We start from the raw sequence: 5,127 nt of genomic DNA on the forward strand, positions 1-5,127 counted from the left end.
CAACTGGAGAAGTTAGCTGGGACTGCTAGGGATGTGAATAAGTGTCCAAAGGTGTTGGTGGGCTGAAGCATTGAGGACAAGAGCAAAGTTGATTGATGCCCTTGGAGTTAGGGTTTTAGTGTCTGTAAGATTCCTCCCTCTAGCTTTTGAGGTGTAAAGGTGTAAGAACCTCCCTTTCTGTTTTTGAAATTATTCCCCTCTCTGAAATAGAAGAAAGATCTTGTTTTACCCTATTTTGGCCTAGAGAGAGATAATCCAAAATTGAGATATCTTTGGATATAAAAATCCTCCTAGTGTCTAAAATAGATTCCCCTAAAACAGAAGTTCAAAATGAACTTTCCAATGTGCATTAGCAATTAATTGAAAATGCATATAAGGGACCTCTGCCTAAGGGTCTATATTTTCAGAAATTTTTGGATTATGGTCCAATTAAGGTTCCAATGGGCCAATTGGATTGATCTAAGTGTTGGGATGAGATAAATCCAAAGAATAAAAGAAAATACCCAAAAATGAGTAAATGCTCACATAAGGTGAAGAGTTGAATGAGTACAAGGTTTATTAGTTAAAAATTATGAGATATTACTAAAAAAATGAGATATTTTGGAATAATGATGCATTTTTGACACCTTGGTAAAGGAGAGGAGGATACTTGAGGTAGGCGCCTTTTTCACATGTGTGGAAGGGTTTTTAATTCAAAAAAATTGTGATATTTTTATCTCTCCTCTCTCCTAGATCAAACTAAATCAAAAAGGGAACCAAACTGGTCCAAATTGAGTCAAACTGAACCTAGAAAATTCTAGAACCCAGTTGGACTTGGTTAGTGGCCTCCTTGACCTATAAATAGACCCTCATTCTTTTGTAAAAAAATATTGGAGCTATATTATGCCAGTATTATATTAAATAATCATATTTTCTATTATCCCTTAAATTTTCCTCTCTTTTGGGAGCTTGGAGCTCTCTCTCTCTCTACAACAACTCTTGGAGTTGCTCTTCTCCTCTTGGTGGACCAATTGATTAGTCGGGGGCTTCATTAATAGAGAATCAAGCCAAACTTGGAGGTAAAATCAAATTTTATGGTTTTTTCCAATTTATCTCAATAACTTTCTTCTTCTCAATGACGCTTTCTAAATAATTGTTTTAAATCAAATCAAGATTTCCCTTAAATTCTTAATGTTTAATTAAGAGAAAGTTAATCTTTATGCTTATTTGTAATGCTTTCTTTAGAAAATCTCTCTCTGCTAAAAGAATAGCCATCTTTATGGCTAAATCCCTTGAAAAGGGATGCTTCTCAATGATAGTCCCTTAATTCAAAGCTAAACTCTAGGCTGCTTAATAAGCTAGAGATTAAGAAAATGGTATTTTTATGATTTTATGTTAACAAAATAATGGCTAATTCTTTTAGATTATTTATAAGTAGTTAAAAACTATTTTGATTGATTCTAAATAAGAAATAGATTATCCTATCAATTTGGGAAAAGAGAAATAATGGAATTAGCTTAATCTTAGTAGGATAATCATAATTAAGTTTATGACTATGGTTAAAATTATGATTTAAATTTATAGTTTGATTTTAAGCATAAAAGAGGAACTACTATCATATTTTCATTACAAGCTTTTATTCTTTAGAAGAAAAAGGACTTCCTACCATATTCTAGAAGTGGACATCCTATATGCAAAAAGAATGATTTTCATCATATTCATGAGAAATAATTTTGTAATTATGCATTATTAATTGATTATGAGAAAAGAGTAAATTTTGGTAAATTTATTTTTATACAAAAGAGAAATTTGCATGATAATTGAGATCCAAGGAATTAAATGGTAAAAGAGGATTTTTTGGCAGAATTCAAATTATGAGTATTTATCAAAAGTGGAATTTTGAGCATTATTAATTTTATTGGGAAATAAGGATAGAATTGATTTTTGTAAATCCCATGAATATTTTACTCAAAAAGAAGAATATTGAATATATTTCACTTGAGAAATTTGAGAAAGAATATGAAAATATCCACCAAGAAAAAATACCTTTAACTAGGCCAAGCAATTGGTAGAGACTTAGAAAAGTCCCATCGATATCGAAAATAGAAAACGGTACTAAATGTGAATGCGATGTGATAAGATGTGAGTGGATTTGATGAGATGTGGACGAGATGTGATGTGATGTAAATGGATGTGGATGTGGATATGATGAGATGTGGATGGAATGTGGATGTGGATGTGGATGTGATGAGATGTGGATGGGATGTGATGAGATATGGATGGGATGTGATGTGATGTAAATGGATGTGGATGTGAATGTGATGAGATGTGATGATATGTGAAAGGATGTGATGTGATGTAAATGGATGAGAATGAGATGTGATGATATGTGAAAGGATGTGATGTGATGTAAATGGATGAGAATGAGATGTGGTGTGATAGATGTGAATATCTAGACAAGAGACATCTCTTGGTTCTTCCAAAACCGAACCCGAAAAAACTTCCCTCGCCCAAAAAGCATAGGCGATTCCTCCAGGAAAAATTATTCTAACATAGTCAAGAGCCTTAAATTACCCTTTTTCATTCCGACTGAACTCGCAGGTCACATGGCCGGGTCAAGGAGGAACTTGCACTTGGATCATAGAAACCAATGCTTTTTCTCCTGTTAAGAGGCACAGCCATTGATTCTTTTCCATAGAACAAGGATTATTCTCAACTATCGTAACTTAATAGAATTGAGTCTTATTTTAGGGATCCATTAGTCCCCAGCCTAACCTCATCCAATTCCATGGGTTAGCCAACCACTATATTGATAGGATCCATTTACAAATTTGGTTATGTTTTTCCCTGGGTACCAGGGAAAAGAGTTCCCAGGCCCACTAGCCGGCGCTTCAAGTAAAATTCAAGGTAGTCACACCACTTACACACCCAATATGAAATTGCCTTTTTCACAGATTCGGTTGTATTTAAAACAATCTTTTAATGAAACCATAGTATCACTGATCATAATCCTCCAAAATATATAGCTTGAATTCTAATTTCCAATCATTCCGATGTACCTATGGCATCATTGGCAACCAGAACTCTCATCACCGCCTGCTCAGGGGCCTTTTCAATAGTTCCTAGCTCATAGTACCCGAGAATATAATCATATAAAAATCTAGATGGACTCTTCGTTGAAGATCAGCTAGATCAAGATCCATATAAAAGGGTCATGAACTCATCCGTTGGAGATAAGCAAGGTCAATCAACCACGTTCATGCCCGTGTTTAGAAAATAACTCCAACTCATTTTTCTTCCCCAATGCACGCATGGGTATCTTTGGGTGACCCAGAGCCCGAGCATCGTATGGATGTGCTATAGATGTAATGTGAGATGAAAGGATCTATTCACATCCATTCACATCCATTCACCTCATATCACATCTATTCACATCCATTCAGATCCATTCACATCACATTCACCTCATATCACATCTATTCACATCCATTCGGATCCATTCAGATCCATTCACATCACATCACATCCATTCACATCCATCCACATCACATCACATCACATCCATTCACATCCAACCACATCACGTCACATCCATTCACATCACATCACATCCATTCGTGAACATCCATCCACGTCTCATCACATCCATTCACATCCATCCACATCTCATCACATCCATTCACATCCATCCACATCACATCTTATCACCTCCATTTACATCACATCACATCCATTAACATCCATTCACATCCATCCACATCCATCCACATCCATCCACATCTCATTCACATCCATTCACACCCATCCACACCTTATCACATCCATTCATATCCATTCGCATCACATCACATCCATTCATATCAATCCACACCTTATCATATCCATTCACATCCATCTGCATCACATCACATCCATTCATATCAATCCAGATCTCATCACATCCATTCACATCTATCCACATCACATCTTATCACCTCCATTTACGTATCACATCCATCCACATCATATCACATCCATCCACATCGTATCACATCCATCCACATCATATCACATCCATTCACATTCATCCACATCACATCAGATCCACATCACATCACGTCCATTTGTACGGTTACTCTACTTTTGATACTGATAGAACTTTTCTAAGTTTCTACCAATTGCCTGGCTTAGTTAAAGGTAACTTTTTCTAGATCCCATTAAATCTATGTATCAGAGTGTTGTTGAAGGTTTGAAAAGGAAAAATGAACCTTATCAAAATTTTATAGTAAAAACTCAGAAAGAGAATTTACGTATTGTGTTTTCATTCCTTAAGCTTCATTAATGAAGACTAATTCTAAATTTTTGTTTACTTATTGGATCCTTGATCCTCTTAGGATTCTAGATTCCCTTTTTTGATTAAGAATTATCCAAGTTTTCTCAATGGATATTTTCACATTCTTTCTCAAATTTCTCAAAATAGGATATATTCAATATTCTTCTTTTGAATAAAAGATTCATGGGAGTTACAAAATCAATTCTACCCATATTTCTTAATAAAAATGATAATACTCAGAATTCCACTTTTGATAAATACTCATATTTTGAATTATGCCCGGAGAGATAAAAATATCACATTTTTTTGAATTAAAAAACCTAAGCAATGATGATGAAAAAGGTGCCTAGCTGAAGTGGGTTTTCCATTTTACTGAGGTGTTAAAAATGCATCATTTCACCTAAATATCTCAAATTTTTTACTAATATACGTTAGTTTTTAACTAATAAACCTTGTACTCAGTCAACCCTTCATCTTATGTGAGCATTTAATCATTTTTGGGCTATTTTATTTTATTCATTGTATTTATCTCATCCCAACACTTGGATTAATCATATTGGTCCTTCGAAACCTTATTTGGACCTTAATCCAAAATTTCTTAAAATATGGCCCCTTAGGCTAAGGTCTCTTATTCACATATTGAATTAATTCCTAATGCACATTGGAAAGTTCATTTTGAACTTCTGTTTCAAGGGAATCCATTTGAGACATTAGGAGAATTTTTGTATCCAAAGATATCTCAAATTTGAATTACCTCTCTCTAGACATTTTCTCTCTCTAGGCTAAAACAGGGTAAAACAAGATCTTTTTCCATTTTTGAGGGGGGGATGATTACA

The sequence above is a fragment of the Cibotium barometz genome, chromosome 59, assembly GCF_041138505.1.
Source record: "Cibotium barometz isolate CiBa-2024 chromosome 59, ASM4113850v1, whole genome shotgun sequence".
In the NCBI taxonomy this organism is placed as follows: Eukaryota; Viridiplantae; Streptophyta; class Polypodiopsida; order Cyatheales; family Cibotiaceae; genus Cibotium; species Cibotium barometz.